Here is a 19,394-nt window from a genome sequence, read left to right on the forward strand (position 1 = left end):
TTTCACATCCGAGTAGAAGCAAGGGAATACTGAAAAGTTGAAACATGATAAACATTAATTCAGATGTTAAATTACACTTGCTCTGGTTGTACTAGAACTCCTTTTGTTTGCATAAATGCTCTCAGAAATGAGTTTACCAGCAAGAATGTTTGCAGTAATAAGGATTTTTAAGTCAACACTAGATGCTTTGCTTTCTTCTCCACCTTCTCTTCTCTTTTCAAATTTGCAGCTGTGATATTTTGCATGTGTTACTTCATTTTTGAAATGAGCCTCTTCCAGTCAGTGAACAGAAACGTGTTATGTGACTTACTGTCTTTCTGCAGTCAGAGCGGCTGTATAAAATTCATGTATCGCATTTTGAACGCGAGGGGGTGGGGGTGGAATCTGACCACCAATTTGTAAATCTGGAAGTATCCACGGAAATATTTTGGCAAATAATTTGCAGTACTAAGTACACCAAAAGGAAACAACAGTATCTTGGCAGGCAGTTTGTGAGCAGGAAATGAGGATAAATTCATGGGCTCGGTTGTTCATTATTAGCTGTTTGTTTAGCTTGTTCTCTAACACAGTTGCTACAAAAGAGTCGATGTTGATTCTCAGATATGCTTATGTATATAAGTGCCAGTGTTAATTTTTTATTGGCAATCTCCTAACTCTTTAAGGAGTTTCACAGAGCAGCAGCATAAGCTAGTGAGTGACTTAATCAGATCAGGTGAAGTGCCAAAATATGAGGCACCGAACCAGTTGGGCACATATCTGATGAGATGTGTTAATCTGCAGTGTAAGATAAGCTGCCTTTCAGATAGGGTCAGGTTTGGAAGGGGTACATAAAGTTGTGTAAGATGCATTCCCTTGCTCTGGCATAGAATATGCTACATCTGTTTGCGTGAACTTAACCCATGTCTGAATGAACCGCAGTGCTGATATTGCAGGGAATAGGGTAGTGGGGAAATTGTTTGCCTGTTGTTCTTGGGACAGGCATGAAAAGTGAGTTGTTTTCTACCCGTTTTAAAAAACTTGCTTCTTCTTTCCTGCATTTACCTTCAGCTACACAGAATCTGTACTGTTACAGCTTACGTGTTTTTCTCATTGCATACATCCTAGAAGCCCTAATTCCCAATATTAACCAGTTACGGTTACTGTATGCCCATCAAAATCTCCTGCAGAAAACTTTTTTTGTGGAAGGATTTTTTCTGTGATGGCACGCTAAATTTTTCCATGAACAGTGCTTTCCTTTCCCCCAAAATGCTCAGCTGAAAATCCATTATTCAGTATATGAACAAATGTGTTGATCAGACTCACATTTGCACTTCTAGCTCCTCACCCTGTAACCTACAGCGATGCTAAATATATGTGTAGAGAGAAGGTAAGTAGGCAGAAAAGAGTTTAAGTTAATATGTAGTTATCTAATTTACCTCGTCTTTTGCATCATTTCCTGATTTAGACCCATAATACTTTGCAGAGTGCTCGTTTCACTTCAGTGGTGGGCCATCATTTTAATAAGGCAAGGTCTAGGAGACTTACCAGCGGGTCTTCTGTTTTATGAACCAGAAACTTCTGCACAGAAAGTGCTTCTCAGATGCTAGGTATAGCAGGAATATTCCTTTCCTGACTACTTGAGCCTTTCTAATCCATCCTGTACAGCACAAGACATTACAGAATTAGGTAAAAAAAATCAAAATAATAATAAAAAAAAACACTGTGATGGTGTTTATCAAGGAATTTCTTTTAACTCAGAGGGGAGATGGGGGCACTCTGCCTTAGGTGCCTTGCAAACTCCATTCTCTAAAGGTAACTTGGAAGTGAAGCTCCTCTTTGTAGACCCACCTTTATTCAAATCAACCGGAGCTTTCAAGGTCCCTAGGTGATATTTTTGGGAAGGTGAATGCAATGTTTGTCTCACGGAAAGGCAGAAAGCTTACTGCGTGGTCTCAGCGCCCCCTGAGCTGTGGTCTGCGCGCAGGGCCGTGGGTGAAGCGGGTTGGGAGCCCCGCGGGGCTGCCAGCGGCACCGGGGCAGATTCGTTTGGTAATAACCAGAATCTTCGGATTCTTCTGAATAAAATGCAATTTTAGTAATGTTTTCATAAACAGTAGTAATGGTGGCGTTTTAGTAAACAGCGGCATTAGTTGCATCAAAATTGCACCACATTGGCTTTTAAATTACTCCACCTGTCTGGATGAATAGGATTTTCAGTGTAGAGGCACACAGACAGCTGCTGCTAATGTTTTCTTCTCCCTGTGCAGATAATGCTGGCAAATCTACAGCCATAAAGGCCTGGTTTGTGATGTAAAATGCTACCTGACCTACTGGCTCTGGTGCTACAAAAGGACCAGCTTTAATTACTAATGGCCGTGTTTTAGTTTTGTACTTGTTGATGTAAAAATGTCATCTTAGAGCAGCGTAACCTCTGGTTCACTTCCACTGGCAGCGTTACACTCGCCGCAATTATTTTCAAAATAATTTGTGCTCCTCAGTGGCAAGCTAAAATCCTGCCTCGTTAGCTTGCAGATAATTAGCAGGGGTCTGGCCCTCTGGGTCCCTCTGCCCTCCGGTCCCACTGGTTCCCCAGCACCCCAAGGGACACACCAGGCTGGAATAGGAATCGTGTCCGTGTGCACTTAGAAATCGCACTTGATTTGTTTGTAGGATTGCCCCTCCCTTGTGTTGGATGGGTGTAACGCACCAGCGCTAGGAGTCTGTGGGACAAATTCTCTCCTGGGTCGTTCCCCATTAACAGCCCTGAAGGTGAAGGGTTGGCACGGAGGCGAGGTTGGTAGCAGCCGGTCATCTGCTGCATGTGATGATGCTGGAACTCTAATTGCAGCACGGAGCTACAGAGAGGGGACTCGTAGGTGGCTGGTGGCCCTAGCTGTTAACCATCAGGGGTGTGATGTTGACCAGTAAGGCAGCCGTGCTGCCCGATGCCATTTCAGTGCCTAGCTGTGGGGCGGGATGCCGTGCTTGCAGGCACTGCCAGCCTTTTTTTTCCACCACGCGCCCGATACCAAAGGGGCAGATTGTTTGCTCCCAAAAATGCGCAAGGGCTCAAAAAGGGTTAAAGGCTCTAATGGTGCCATTAAAAATACAGCTTGCCAATGAGCTATTTTGTGCGAATGGTATAAATATAAGATACACTTGTCTGGCTCATTTGCAAGCATTCTTTTTGACTTCTTTCACACAACTGGTGTTTTTGTGTTTAATTTAACAAGAAATGAGTAGTAAATGAAAGCTGCTGCCTGAAATCCCACTGTGAGCGTGTTTTGCACTTGGCTCCCCAGTGAAAAGGCAATTTGTGAAATTATGTGATAGAGTAATTAGATGAAGCCAGGGCTTCTGATTGTTGCCATGCTTATGTGGTAAAGGTTTGCTGGGGGAAAAAACGGATTATTACCCTGGCAAGTTGGCTCAAAGCTTCTTCATTTATTTGTAAACAGAATATTTAGTGACCGCATAGGAAGTAGCTGTAATCACCAGCTCGTAAAGAAACCACAGCAGAGCTTTTGGATTTTTACAGAGTGCTCATGTAAAATTTAAGCTGGGAGGCAGAATCCCTGTTAATGTAATTAGGATCTAATTTACCACCCTTTGCACACAGATGTAATAATGTCGAGATATTTATTCTATCTTTAAGCACATTACATATACCTCGGCGCAGCAGTTACTGAACAGAAACAGGTGTGAGCACTTTCCGGATTCATTTTTACTCTGTAAACACACAGCGATTTAAGGGGAAATATTTACCAAAAAAATGAGGGGAAAGAACGTCTGCAAATGAGGCAGTAATGGACAGTTGCCCTTTATGTACTGATGGATTTCTCAATGGTTAAGTAAATTAAAGCAAATGCTAGAAAAATCAATAGGCTTGCAGAGTCTTGGTTGTGCCTCATAGACTTCAGGACAGAATGACAGATGTGGTGCATATGACCCATTTAAGTATTAATGCTTGGGAAATTGCCTCTGCGTGCGAGGTTATAGGCCTAGAAATATTGTTAGATTAAATTACAGACAATAATATTTTTAAGCATATATGGAATTTATATGTTTCAGTTTAGTTGTTCCTGTGCGTTATGTTGGCTCTGGAAGATGAGTTGCGTACTTGTGTCTCTGGAACGGTCAATCAGTTGTTAACACGTTCGAGCACTGAATTCTCTTTTTCCAGGGCTGCCGAGGATCGCAAGTGTGTTGCACGCTACGGGGCTATGGCCAGGGAGTGAATGTGATCGCTAGCAAATGTAGCATATAAGTGAGTCTAAATTAAAGATTATTAGAAGATGGCTTTCCAAACACTGAGAGGGCTTGTGCAATGCAGAGTGTTGCTGTTCAGCTGGGTTGTTCGGGGGGGCTAAACTCAAAGTGAAGCACAAGGCACGTGGTCGAGGCAAGGAAGCCACCAAGTCAGACCTTTCTCACCGTTTCCTGCAAACACCGCGATTGCAACGGGGCAAGTTTGCAGAGGTGGGATGAGTAAAAATTGGCCCCGTGCAGAAATCCTCCCCAGATAGGGGCGCGGTGATTAATCCAACTCAGCAGACTAGCTCCAGATGAGCTGGTATTCACCATCCACAACTTTTTGTTGTGTCTTGCCATCCTCCCACTGCGATGGCGGGGTGGCAGACCGAGGTAACAATGTCTGTGCCACCTGCAGAAGGAGTACGGGGCAAACACGTCAGTCCCCCCCATGGCAGGGTGGGCGCCAGGCAGAGCAGCAGGTTGGCAGCGTTGGCCACCGCACCTCACTGCCATCCTGACGTCACCCTGGGCGCTCGCTTCTGTGTTAGATACAGCTGCTATGTTTAATGTTTAAGGCAGCTTTAGACTTTGGCAATTACGTCCCTATGCCTTGTTGGAGTCCTTGCAGGGGAAGCGTTGGTGTGTGCCTTTCAAATATTAACTCGCAGTGCTCCTATTTCACTGCCATTTATGTAATAGATGTCTCTTCCTTCCATTTTTCTGTTGGTAGTGCTGCCTCCTTTCCATCTCTCCCCTTTCTCGCTTTCCTCTTCCTTTTCCCTAAAATGTGAGAACTCACCCAGGAGCCAAACAAAAGCTCTCTGCCAGGTGTAGCGGCCACGCACTGCGACCGGCAGCAAAACGCTGCCACGGCAGCAGGGCAGATTACTGTGACTCCAGGGGCCTGTTGAGGGCTTGTTTGCATGTTCAGGAGGGATGAGGGAGGCTCATCCTGAAGGCTGTCAGGCCAGGGCTGAGCGATGGCAGCCCCTTGCCATTTGCCCACGTCCAGCAGCATCATTGCTATGGAGACAAGGCGCAGGGATGAGGGCTGCCGCCGAGTGTCAGGCAGCATCCTCACCGGCTGCTGCAGCCGCCAGCCACTTGTGGCAGCACACTCGAGCTGATGGCCCTCAGTGGCAATGCAGCCAAATCTCTATGATAGAAATGATGTGCGGGTTTTTGGGTGTGCAGGCAAATCGCTCCCAGCACCGGCCCCAGCCTTAGCAACTTCTTGCATTGGTGATGAAAATTGTCTTTACCTGTTCTATCATTTTGATGTACCTCGTTGGCCTCCTTGAGTTATTTTGTGTGATGCAAAAGATGAAATGCATTTGCCAGGAGCCTGGGGCTTACCTGTGTGGTGGCATGGGATGGCCGTGGTCCTGTCCCATCGCGGGTGTTGCCAGATCCTTACGTTGTCAGCCCTGGCAGCAGGGATGGGCAGGGAGCTGGCTTTCCTGCTCCATCTGCTACTGCAACCATGAAGCATCAGCCTTCCAAGTTGCTGTAAAAAATATGCTGACATAAAACCGACATTTGAAATACAGGGTGAGCGTTTCAGCACACATCTTTGTTATAAAAGTCATGGGACATTTGAGAACGAGATTAGAAAAAGATACATTGGCTTTATAGCCATCATTTTGCAGCATTCATCTTTTAGTCCTTGCATTTTAAGGCTGCAAATTCATTTTTGGTTTGGCAGCAAATGGCAACTCGGAAAGAAGTGGTACTGGCTGAAACATGCTGCTACACTTTCGAGTATAAAAGTTCGCTTTTAAAAAACTTCTGGTATTGCATTTATTTCCTTTGAGCAAATTGATTTCCCCCCTCCCTGTGATGTTAAAGTAAGTTTGGCAGTAATCAGTTTATCCTTATTAGAAGCCATGGTAAAAGACGTAGTTGCTGAGTCAATTCGCTCCCTTTACTTCCCCTGTTGAGCCTTAATGTGTCCCAGTCCCCACCCCTTACAGTGAAAACCTCATCAATTATAGGGCTGACAGGAGCCTGGGGCTCAGCGTAGGTTGCTCCTTGGGGTTATTCATCTTGCACCAAAACACCTGGCACTCAGCAGCATTCATCACTTCCCCCTACCTAAAATGATTGAGTAAACAGTGGGGTGAATCATAAGAGGAAAAAAAAGGGGGGGGGAAATGAGTTTGCATATGTTGGAGGCAACTTTGGGCTTGAACGGCAGGAGAAATAGTACTATCATCTGCATTTGCTCTGGTTTGGTCCCATGATACGTGTATTTACTCCATACACCCCCAAATCCCCTCTGGCGGGAAATGTTTCAAAGTGGGATCTTCATCCTTAAATTTGATATGGCAAACTCTTTTTCTCCAAAACCTCTAGAATTAGAAAAGCACAGAATAAAATGTGCTTTGTTACAGTCGTCTCCCCTCCAACCAAAACAAAGCAAACCAAACCCAACCAGCCAAGCAAATCCAAACAATGAAACCTCAAACTTAGCGATTATTTAAATTTTCAAAGTTATCTTGAAAAAATAAGGACTTTGCTTCCCTTTACCTCCAAAATATAATGCAGACATGATAAGGCAGGAGAAATTCCCTTAGCCGTCCACCTGGGTTGTTTTTGCGCCCGGTGCTGCGGTTAGATGGTTGTCTAAATAAACAGATTATGCGCAGGGCTTTATCTCAAAGCTGGCACTGGTTATCACGCTGCTTCCTCCCACTCCCTCCCTCCGATTGTGAGTTGTATAAGAAGACTTAGCAAGCATAACTTACAGCTGATAACCTTTGCATGTTAGTTCAAGGAAGCTGTGCCATAGTAACAAAAATCATGCAAACGCCGTTGCAGCCTACTCAAATGAGCGGCAATTTGCCTGGAGCGCTGATTTAGGAGAAGAAATACTCGCCTGGCTTTTTACTCCAAGAGCTTGATTTGAATTTGGCCTCTGTGGAAATGATCGATAATTTTAATATTTGAACAATAGGAAAAGATGCCAGGAATGATCTCGTGTTTGTTCTTCAAGCCATCTCCCTACTGGGGGTCTTATTTTGAACGTTTGTTGACAGAAGGAAGCTGTAATGCGTCACTTGGACAAATTGCTCCAGCCCTGCAGCCTGGGCGTGAATTGCTCCTGACGCAGCATTGGAAGAAGCCACTGTTGACATTTGTGTTTTGTGGTAAATGATAGATACCAAAGTGTGGGGCGTAAAAAAGGGCTGGCAGGTATCAGGCAGCTCATGACCCTCCATAAAAGCAAACAAGCGACTTCTCTGTGGTTGCACGCGAGCATGAAATTCAAAATAGTCTTTTCCGAGTGTGTCTTGGCACGCTGATGGGAGCTGGTGATGTGCAACACATGAAGAGGAGGATAAAGGTCTTTGGGGTCTTCACAGAATGCTTTCAAAAAAAAAAGGGAGTGAATGGAGGAGGAAGGCGTCCACTCAGTACCGCGAGGCAATGTCATCGCGATGTTGGAAAGCCAGCTCAGAGCGACTGGGTGAGCGCGGGCATTTCTGCCCTTGTCGTTCGCATTACTGCAGTGCCATGCACCCAGTTACACAATGCATAAAAGCGAGGGTTATTTCTAGGACAGATAATTGAACATTAATACTCGTTGACATTGTCGTAGGAATGATATGTCAACCTGACAGGGCCTATGTGCTTACATCTGCTGATCGGCCGCAGACGAAGGGGATGTTTGGCAGATCAGACCCGGGGCCTCACTGCTGCCCAGCCAGGGATGATACAGCCGTTAATCACAAGCTGCCATCTTGGGCTGTCTTCCCTAAAACTCTGGTTGTGTCCCAGTCTTTGGGGGTGGAAGTAGTAGGGTGCAAAATTACCTTGACTCCCTTGCATGCCTGCGTACCCCTGTGCGTGTAAATAAGTATATACTCGTGTAAAATGCAGCATGAACATCCTTAATGCTGCACTTGCACAAGTGCCGCAGTTGCCTGAAACAACTGTTTTAAGTCTAGTGAGATAAAAATTAAAAAAAAAAAAAAGTGGAATAGTTGAGAAGTTCCTCAGAATGGCTGAGATCATGATCAAGCTTGATGAGGTGTTTCTAATTAACTCTATCTTAGGAATTAACTGACATAAAAATGGTAGCAGAATTAGCATCTTTTGTTTTAGTATCTTTTTTTCCCTCTCCTTCTGGATGTCACCAGGCCCTTCAAGACAGCCTGCTCTATATAAAGTTTTCATATTGCATTCACGCTCTTGTCCCAAAGACCAGCCAAAAATCACACAAACGGTGCCTTTCAATATCATTTTATAAGAAGTCTTCAGAGAGCTAATGCCTTTGTCACAGTATTTCTACAGCCACACTTTGCTGCAAAAGTAACTGTTCAGAGGAACAAGCATGAGACGGAAGACAATTACAGGGGGCTCTGACACCGGAGTCAGTTCTACTTCCTTAAAATAGGGCTAAACATCATGTTTGTAATGTCTCATGTAGAGTTGTGCTCTGCATAGAATGCTATAAAATAGGGCCCTTGAGAACATCTATTATCACGTTTTGGTTAACATCACAGATTTTAAAAATTCCAGTTGCACTGAAGCCATGAAATAAAGCTTTCATCTGTAAAGATCCAGTTTCTCTTTGTTATTAAAATAAATGAAGCCATTAAACAAAATATATGCGTATAATAGTCAAGTTCATCATTTTGTATCATCAAAATGATAAATCCTACATTTTTTTTAATTGGAGTAGTCATCTTCGAAAGGTTCATGTATAGAACAAGATCAAATGTGCCTGCTTTCTCTTTCTTACTTTCTGACTTGTTAGTAGTGACTCTTTTTGGTCTTCGGCTACTTTCATTTAGGTCTTTATAAAAGAAAAGGAGGGGGAAGCAGAGAGGGGCTTTTGAGCTCGGTATTGAAATCTGAATTAATTGATTAAGTATTATCCTCATAAATTATTAACAGACATCATATTGTAAATGTGCTGAAAGTGACATGCAGTCTAAATGCTGTTGCTTCCAAATACATTGGTTGTCTCTTTTATGGCAGTATCTGTGCAGGCATCTGCACGTGAGTGGTGCGGGATGTGTTTGGACCTCAAAGGAGACCAGACAGGAGAGGATGGAGATGCTCAGGCTGAGGATGGGGCAGACATGGGCTTCTCATGGCTGACTCTTCTGGCTTTTGAAAAGCTCTTTCCAAAACCCACTGTTCTGGCTTTATCAATCCATCAGCCTGCAGAAGACACCACGCTGAGGTATATCCTCAGTGTTGCCCACAGGTTTAAACCCCGACATCTGGGGCTACACAGAGCCTTTTTTCCCCCTCTTCTTCTAAGCAGGGCTGCTTGACTTTCTACAAAAGTCTCCTTGCAGTCAACGGAGGACGAGCTGCCTTGACTTTGGAAGGGAAAAGGTTATTTTTGCTAGCAGAGCCCTCTCAATCCAAGCAGATTTTCAAAAGGGAAGAGTCATATCCTGGAGACCATCCAATCCTTTTTAATGAGGTTTGAATAAAGAAAGGAATCAATGTATGGTGAACTTGTAGGCAAATGCATGTTAATTTAGGGTTAAATGTAGAGATCTGAGGGAGAATCAGCGTCTGTTTTTTCCTGGCTCTTGGGAGATCCGTATCCTACTTTTTTCGTTCATGTCCTTGCACATGTAAATATCATCCTGGAAACACACGCCTGTTTCATTCTTAAATTCATTAGTGTTATCAGCCAGGTTTCTTTGCTAAGTAGGGTAAATAATTAATTAGAGCGGTTGTTTTCTTTTGGAGACTTCTTAGTTCATTTCTAGGAGTTAAATTTTAGCCCAGGCTGGTCAGGAAGTCTGTGTTTCTGCACAGTTCGGCACCCTGAAGCCAGTCAAAGAGATTTCACACACTGAATTTGTGTAGATAAACGAATTCTCTAGTCAGAAAGCAGAATTGCTTAGTCAAGTTTGCAGAGTTGAGGCTTGCCTGTATTATTCATATATGCAATCTTACTGAACTCGGGCCACTTTAACAGAGGGAAACTCTAGACCTAAGGAATGAAGGTAATTTATGAGGGACTTTGATGTTAAAGGTAAAAATAATGGAGAATGAACTTGCCAGGGATGTAAAAGCCGGGATGAGTAAAACGAGAGAGCCTGAAACGGCTCGCTCTGTGTTGGAAAGTGAAAGCTGGCTCTAGCACAGGTAAATGGCATTTGGTTTTCCTGCTCAGATCTGTATGCGCTCCTATTTGGCAGACGTTGAATTGATAATGCCTCTGTGTTAAAGAATTCAGATTGTTTCTTTTGCCACCTTTGCAGCTTATGAAAATGCAAGTAGACCTTCCTAATGAATATTAATAGGAGCAATGGCTGGATAGCATACAAGCCTGTGTCTCTTTGGAGCTCAGGTGGGGTAGTGAGAGGATTGTTGTGGTTGGGAATTTACATGCTTTTTAAGAATAAACTTCCTGAATTCTTTTGTATTCTCCTTTAAAAGCTGATGTTTGTTAACAGCAGCATGCTCACGCGGGCATGTTTTGTTTCTCTTTCCCTCTCTAGACACAGAGTGAGATTATTACTATAGATGAAATCTCCATGTTTTTAAAACAAGGTAATTTATTAAATGAGGAGAGAAAGAGGCTCCATCCCTTAAATTTACCTTCAGTCGAGTGTTAATTTTATCAATAGGAATGATTTATTTCAGTTTACTTGTTGATTTTTGCTTTTCACGTGCGCCGGTCTCCCAGGCAGCTGTGGCAGTTGTCAGCAGAAAAGGGAGACGACACAGATGAGTGCTATCCTAATGTCCAGCAAGGCTTTGAAGTAGGTTTCATGCAGGTAGTTAATGGTGCAGCTCGTTAGGCCATCTCCTGGAGCTCACACATTGAGGTAAGAGGGAGATTGTCTCATGGAGAGGCTGGAGAAAGGAACCCAGAGGGAGGTTCAAGCAGGGAGCTCCTCAACGAGAGCCCCGCGAGCAGTTGCCACCTCTCCGGAGCTCCTGGTGATGCCAACACGGTGTCAGGGCTTGGCAGCAACGTTGGCCTCTTCCTTTTGTCATTCCATGGGGTTTGCCACTGCTCTTCTTCTCTGGCTCTGCCACAGCAGTCCTGGCTGGACCTGAAGTTTGCTCACTCGTGAAAATCACCACTACCAACCTCTCAGCTGCTGCCACAGGTCCCATTTTATCTGCTGCTCTTCCTCCAGCCCCATCTCCCAGAGCCTCCTAGCTGTGCAAAACCAAGGTTCCTTCTATTAATAACTTCCCACTCATTGAGAGCTGCAGAGCCACACTTGAAAATGAGGTCTCGAGTGGTTCAAAACTCAAAAGAATCAGAGGGATGTGTGTTTATTATGAAAAAAAAAAAACACCTCGTGCCTATAATAAGGTTGTGTGCCTGACTTTTGTGTGCCTGCGCAGGGCAGAGTTGTTTTGCAACGTGGTGGTTTGGGTCATTTCCCTGTGTTTGTAAGTGGTGCAGTGGTGAGAGGATGCTTTTGGAGTTTTTCATTAAGTTTCAGTAATTGAGATGCCTGCGCGTTGTCATTGGTGGCAAATACATAATAAGAATTACTCTGCATTCACTCGGCAAGGGAACTTTTTTTTTCCAAAACTTCAAAACATGAAAAAAGCCCCCCAACTTTCAAAAGAGAAACGCTCACATGGGTGCAGCTCTTTTCCCATTTTGCAAAAGGCCTTCCCTTACCCTTCCCTTGTCATGACAAAAAGGCTCAATTTTTTATTTTTTTTTAAAGCCAATATAAGGGGAGAAGAGGGAAGAGGGGGAGAGTCATTAAAATGCAGTTCTTTCAATTATGCCCCATTATTTGTCATCTTTATTGCTTTTCTATAGTTTCCATTGCACCTTTAATAGTACGCCTGGTCAGAAAAGGTGAGCTGGAATGTGAACACACTTGGCTGCCGCCGCCGCTGTGAGTGCCTACGAGCTGTGCTTGAATCCCCGTCCCTGCAGATTTTAATGTCCCCGCAGACTGCTGGCAGCCTGCTTCCAGCTGTGGCAGGCATGATGCAGTGAATTGCTTTTGAATGTTCTTTACTCAAATAGGCAGTAATTACAAGCTTAAAGAGGTTTAGTGGTCCAGTAAACTACATAATCACCCCTGAATTAGCCCGGGCTCATCAGTTGCAGTCCAGCAACCTCAAGACTGCTGTTTGTATGCAGGCTTGATCACGTAGCAACCTGAGCAGCAGGTGTGGAACAGCAAGAATCCCCCATAAACACAACTGTCTACTGGGGACAATGATCTCTAATGAGATGAGGCTACTGCATCACTGTAATTTAAGTGGGAAAATTAACGCCGGAGAATGTGCACTACTTCCAAGAGTCTCTGCTTCTTCCGAGAATGGTGGTGTTTCTCTAGCTTTTTCTTTTTTTTTCCCCTCCTGGATCTTTAAATGCATCTTTTTTTTTTTTTTTTTTTTTTTTTTTATGAAGAACACATTGTGTTTTTGCTTATAAGTTGAGTGGGCTTTATTCTTTTACAAGGATACGTTGTGAATATTTAATGGTGGACGGGGCATCTGTTCAAGGACTTTCCATGCCAACAAAGCGGCGTTGCAAAATAGCAGCAATATCTTTTCATTTCTTTCCTCAGTGTGGTTTTTGTTGTTGTTGTTTGTGTGTTTTTTTTTTAAATAGAAAACATTCAAATGTAAAACCTGCCTTGTGTTGGCACTGGAGATGGGCACCTCAGTGTGATGCCTTGAACTTCTTTTGCATGCCTGCTTGGTCCCTCCATGGGAAAATGTGGCATGAGGCTTCCCAAATTGTTTGGGGTGCTGTCTCCCTAAGGATTCTCCCTAAAGCTCCTGCTCCATCCCATAGCTGGGGGCTGATGTTCAGGACCTTGCTCCTTCTCCCTTGTCACTCCATCGGGGATGGATACGGTGCAGTGGGGGCGTTTTTATCCCCCACGTACATTTTGAAATGCCAAAGGCAGCCTGAGAAAGCCAGCAGAAAGCACAAATAAAAGCTTTAGGTGGAGATCTGTGGGATTACAACCGCTGGCGCTGGCGTTTAGCAGAGATTGTGGAGTTATTTCCGAGCCCACCTGTTTAGAAAGTCATTTAAGGTAGATAAGGACAGTGACTTATTGCTGAGAAAAGGCTTCTGGTTAGGAGATATTTACCTGAGCTAATCTGTGTTAGGCTGCCTCTGAAAACAGCAGAAGCACTTTTATGGAGTTCCCAGGTAGTTAGGGTTTCCTTTAACATGCCGGGGACAGAAGGAGGTAAAAAAAAAGCCCCTCCCTGCCGCTCACCCAGGAGAGGCAGGGGGGATTTGGGATGCCGTGCAAGGATGCAGCTCACCTTCCTGCCATCTCAGTGGCCTTCTAACTAAAAACCTTCATTTATAGGATGTGGATTTTAGCTCTAATGTGGTTGGAAGTCTGATGATGCATTTCCTCGGTTACTTCGGTGTCACTTGGATGTAATATTTCATTGTTTTCAGTCATGTGCTGTGCTGAAGACAGTTTTGCTGATCTTTTGGATGCAATACTTGCTTTAATTACCCTGTCCTTGGTTATTTTTAGGCTGTGGCACAGCAATAAGATGATAATAAAGAAAAACAGGGCAGAGAAAGGGAAAGTGCACTGGCCATGTCCCATTATCACAAATTGTCTTGACACTAGAGCAAAAAAAATCACTTCTTAAGCTTATTAAGAGAAGCTGATGTGTGTGTGCAAGTCCCACGTGTGTTTCTGCATGCACATACATCCAGGCACTAAAGGAATGTATGAGATGGGAAAATCTCCACTCAATTACCCTGGTATGGCGGGGGAGTGTCTGCATGGACACAGCTTCAGCTGCAAGCTGGTATGTGCCGGAGCAAGCTCCAAACATTGAGGTCTATCAGAGTGTCTCCAAAAGGAAATAGCAGGAGCACCACGGCTTGGACTAGCTGGAGCTGAACTGGAAAAGGCAGCGGGTAATAATATATGGTATGGAAGGAATAATATTGTAGCAGCCAGGGGATGGATTAGGTCAGTTAAAAGGTTTTTCCATTTTCTGACTTCTGTAATATCCTGTGCGAGGGATGATCTGAACTTTTTTTTCCTTAATGAGTGCTCACATTATGAATAATTTGATGGGGCCACCAGAGAAGTATTGGCAGCGCATCCAAAACCATACCATGCCTCTCCATCAGCCTTGGAAAGGATATTTATGTTAGCAAATGCCAAAAGTTGTTCACAGACAACTCTTGCAAGAAAATTATTTACAAAAGGGGAAATGGGAAATAAGAGAAGCAAAGAGCTTTTTTCCCCCCCCCCAACACAACTCCTTCATTAAAAAGTTTCGCTGTTGCCCATACCTCTTCCCCGTCTTCAGCCCCCACAAATCAAAAGTCTCCCCCACCTCCCAGCCCCCTGCCTGCAAAAGCAAAGCCAGCCCTGTTTAATCAGCTCACACTGCGAGCACGTGTTGGGATGTTGAAACTTCGGGGGGATTGGCTCTGTGCTTTACAGCATGCGTTTTCCTCGGGAGAGTCTGACTCTGCCTCTTTTCCCCCTTTTATTTCTGGTGTGGTTGCCAAAGCTGCCTGCAAAGCCTTTTTGTAAGGGAAGCATCTCAGAGCCTAACACGCAGGGATCAGCTCATACAGAAGTCAAGCTGTGACGTATGGCCTTGCTGTAGCAGTGGAGAGATGCAGCAGTCAAGGGATGTGTCACACTGCATGTTTTTCTGCATTTTTAACTTTACAAGACCGAGCACGCCTGTTGGTTTTGCGATCACAGTTAGCAGTTCAGTAACTCTGGCAGCACCAGGATTTATTAACACTAACACTATGAAAATCTTACTGCAGGGATATTAAGCTATTATAATAAGTTGAGGAAATATTTTCTTTTGAAAGAGGAAAAGGCTGGCTTTGTCTGTAGTAGGGCCGTGTCATATGGACTGCGTTTTCTTGCTGCGCTGAAAAAGCAATGAGGAGTTTTAAATGCTGAAGCCAGCTAACACTTCAACAGCATTATCAGACTGACTCACTGCTCTCAGCCAAGGAAAAGACTGTGCAAACTTTGCAAAGGGTTTTTCTTCCTATCCTAGTAGATGCATTTCCAATAAAACAGCTTCCTGCTCAGTGTTTAGTGTTTCCTCCAGCGTGCGAGCCAGTCCCATGTGATAAACAGGATCAAGTTTTCAGCTTCCAAGTTGAATTTTTATTTTTTTTTTTCCCGTAGCAGCTCACGTCAACTTGGCAACTTTTTGCGGCCTGAATGTAAAGCAGGTCACAGAGCCTGCCTGTGATCTCCGCAGCCTGCAGAGTAGGTGAGCAGGCTGAACACAGTCTCTGTATCACTCCCTCTGAATGGCGAGTGAAGGAAGCAGGTTGAAGTCTGGTGACTTCGCTGATAGTGATCCAAACATTTTTGGCTACTTGGCGAAGGCAGGAGCCCCGTTATTCTTTCTGAGTCCAGTATGTGTGAGGATCCAGGGCTCAACTGCTATAAATTCAAGCTATGTTCTTAGACTGCACCATGCACTGCTTTTGTAATGCAAATGGTGGGCACAAAGTGTCCCTTTGATAATGTGCAGTCAGGAGACAAAAAGGCATTCACAGGAACAGTCAAACTAATTCATAAAACTAAGAGACAATAGGAAATAGAAAAATGGATATTTAAAAAATATATATATCGTAGATCAATTTGATTGCGACCAATGTAAACAGTTCAAACACAAGCCAGGAGGAGGCAGGGGAAGGGGAGAGCCCCCAAGTGCTGCGCCGGCGCATTGGCTGACCCTGCACAAGTTTGGATAAAGCAAGGATTCAGGGTTCAGCATGTCACTGGGGGGCTTTATTCCAGTTACCGAGTTAGGTGCAGGCTGGGTTGCCATTCAGAAATGTTAAATTAACGTGGTTTTATTTTTCTTTTCTTGCTGAGGTCAGAAAATGGTTAATAGGGACTCCTGAGGGTGTAAATTTTGGGGGGGTGGTTTCTCTCCCATCGCATACCAGAGCTTAGCTCAAGGTCATCTCGTGTTGGTGCATTAAACTTAGCTCCGGAGGAGGCAGAGGGCTGGAGGAAGGGGATGAAAGCACTTCCGAAATGGCTCTCCCAGCGCGTTCAGCCAAGCGGCAGCACCGCCGTGATAAGGGTGATGCTGGAGCGCTGCCACTGCTCCCCGTGTTAGATCAGTTCCTCCCCGGCCCCTTCCCCTGCCCCTCATAACGCAGTGTGCCACGTTGTTTTGGGAAATCACTCCTGTCGCCGGGCTTTGGTGGGGCCAGCTGGCAGGTTGGGTGTCTGTGCTGCCCCAAATGACCAGTCTTGGGGTGGGAAGGGGCAGTTTTACCCCCCAGTATCTCAGCAGCAAGCCCCATGTGGGATTGTCTTCAGCCTTTCTGTGACCATTAGGATGTGCTGCTCCAGCGGGCAAGTCAGAAGGGGAGGGAGTGTTATTGATACTTCTTTACCAGCACAGATAAGATAAAGTCTATCACTGTCCCGGCATCCAGCACGGGCAGCTTGTGGTGGAAAATTTGATGAAAGGAGTACGTTTGGACAAGGAGGATCATTAAGATAGGAACTTGGACATCTTCCATCTGTATATTCTGTAGACTTTACCCACTGGCTGTAGCCAAAGGTGGTAAAAAAAAAAAAAGTCTTATTGTTTGTTTTGCTGAAAGTGTTCTTGGCTGCATTAAAAAAGGGCTTTCATTAAGACTGCTGCTCTCTAAATACCATTCATAAAACAGTGAGGAGAGAATATGATGGAAAGTTACATTTTTCTCTCTGTCACTTTGATTTCTTTGTTACTGCTAAAATGACTGCTCTGACTCATATTTTGCATAGTTATTTTTACCTTTTCGAATGTTCCTTAACTGTTCATATTACCCTGGGCAAATCCCCCAAGGATAATTTTCATTTGCATGCAGACTTTGATGGTGTTATTAAGCAATCACTTCTGTTCTAAGTCATTATTAAAAGTAATACCACAGAGCCTCAAAAACACATTAATGGTGCCAAACAATCCACCTTTCAGCGTTAGATTTATGGTAAGGGAAAAGCAGTAGGGCTCATACTGTTAGGTGGATGCAGCTCCGTAATGCTCCAAGAGCATTACTGAATCCAAAGGAGCAGGAATTATCAGAAAATACCGGAGCTGGACTCAGTCATTTGCTGTCAGCCTTATTCTTTCAAATGCCTTTTTTTTTTTAATGTGCCTGCTTCCTTCCTTTTTATTTTTTTATTTTTCCTCTTGGATTTGCCCTTTTTCTCTGGCCTTGGCAAGAAACCTGTCTGCAGTATTCCAGCATCCCCAGGCTGGTTCTGGGAAGGAGGGTCAGCCTTCCTATACGTAATCACCATTTTATGGCTTTCACTTGCTCTTGAGGTGTTAATGCAGATCAAATGGAAAACACTCCAGCAAGAGCGTTACAGCTACTTGCACTGCCCCATGCACGGTCCCAATCGTTAATTCTTATTGTAAGACCTAAAGGTAATTCTGTTTGCTCTCCTAATGCATTGCAGCTCTCCCGGTGGTCCAGCATATCTTTTCTCAAATTCCCATCTTGATCAATTGTTTGCAAATAATTAAGCTTTTAAGAGATAATGGTAGGAGCTAATGTACACAACAAAGTAAAGGTCTCGAGTCACTGTTTATCGAAAAGTGGTACAATTTGCTTTGATATCCCAAAGTGATCTGGAGTGATAGGTGTACTTGCCAACGGGAATCAGGGCATTGTTTTAAGACACACACTTCCACATATATATGTATATATACCACACTTCCATATATATATATATATATATATATATACACATGCAAATATTATATATAAAATATATACACATGCAAATACCCAATTAAAGCCATACATATCTGAATGTCTTTAAACAAACCATTATAAAGCTTTAGGAGAGTGCCTGTTTTTGCTGTCTGGGTGAAATAAAGATCAGCAAAAGCACTTTGGAGTGAATTTCCTATTTCTTCATAAAATGGCAGTTCTCAGGGTTTCCCCTTCTCTCTGTTGCAATGTGATGTCTGCCTTTGCCTGTAGCCCAGGCCTTCCTAGCCCTGTGGGTGGGAATGCAACAAGGCTTTGAATGTTTTTATAGCAACCTAGCCTGTGGCCTGCTGATTCTTTGTCAAGTCATTTTTTTTTTAGCCTACAAAGGAACAACTGGTACGATCTGCAGAAAGCTTATATAATAAGGATGCCCAGTGTTTAAGATATTTTAAACACACCCAGTTGTAGTTGAAAAGCCTACCGCATTGGGAACCTTCAGCTAAGAGGGATTAGCGGCATGAAGTCGTGGCTGCCATGTGATTCTGCCAGTTATAGATTTTTATTAAATTAAAAGTTTATGCTGTGCTAGGCTATGAGACCAAAAAAAAAAAAATCAGATGACCTTAAACATCCCACAATTTAAGGAATTTGGGGTTTGGGACTTTTAAAGCAATTATTTTTACAGTGACTGTATTATTCTGATGGCTAATTTTATCCAGTCTTGTCTATTTGGAAAAAAGTCCAGAACAATTGAAAATTGCTTAATGGAGACAGAGTTCTCAATTCCAATAGCTAGAGGCTGTCTAGTAATTATTGCTTGCTGCATGAAATTAGACACAGTTTGTTCAATTACTTAAAATCAGATCACATGTAAGGTGGCAAAGTGAAATAAGAAAAAAAGTCTAATTTTGTCCTTGCTTGATAGCAAAGTAATGAAACGGGAAGCAAGCTATAAAGATGAAAATGTTGCAAATTGTCTCTGTAGTTTTTTTCTTTGAAGAGAAGCAAAATGTTATGTTCAGATAGATGGATGTAAGTCAAGTATGACTTTGTTGGGGATGAACACGTATATAAGGCAGACTCTGAAATTCATGCTGGACTTTAGCATGTGTAAAATGCAAATCACCCGTAAAAAGAATTGAAATCCCCTCCCCGTTGTGGTTGTGGAGCTCTTTCACATCCATGCACAAAGTAGAGCGGGTTGTTTACAGATGCGCAGGTTATCTGTGGGCTTACTGTCAAGAACTGTGTTTGTGGAAGAATGGAAAGTTCCCTGCCATGTTTGGCAGGGTAAGCATGTCTTCTGGAGCTGATGGCCATGGCAGTGGGCTTTGAAATGGGCACATTGGGCAACAGGATGCTACAGCAAAAATCCATATTTGGTGAAGTGAGGTAATTCAGCCATGCAACGGAGCCATTAGATGTCAGATTAAGCTGTTTACAAGAGTATATAAAAGCTGCTAAATAGTTACGGTCCCAATAAGATCGC

At 43.7% G+C, this 19,394-nt stretch overlaps 1 protein-coding gene across 6 annotated transcripts in view; it reads left to right on the top strand.

Moving 5' to 3' along the window:
* The window catches only part of MEIS1 (Meis homeobox 1), a 163,770-nt gene that overhangs the window by 120,329 nt on the left and 24,047 nt on the right, over positions 1-19,394 (top strand). The gene's annotated exons all lie outside the window — the stretch shown is intronic.

The sequence above is a fragment of the Cygnus atratus genome, chromosome 3 (genome assembly GCF_013377495.2).
Source record: "Cygnus atratus isolate AKBS03 ecotype Queensland, Australia chromosome 3, CAtr_DNAZoo_HiC_assembly, whole genome shotgun sequence".
Classification (NCBI taxonomy): domain Eukaryota; kingdom Metazoa; phylum Chordata; class Aves; order Anseriformes; family Anatidae; genus Cygnus; species Cygnus atratus.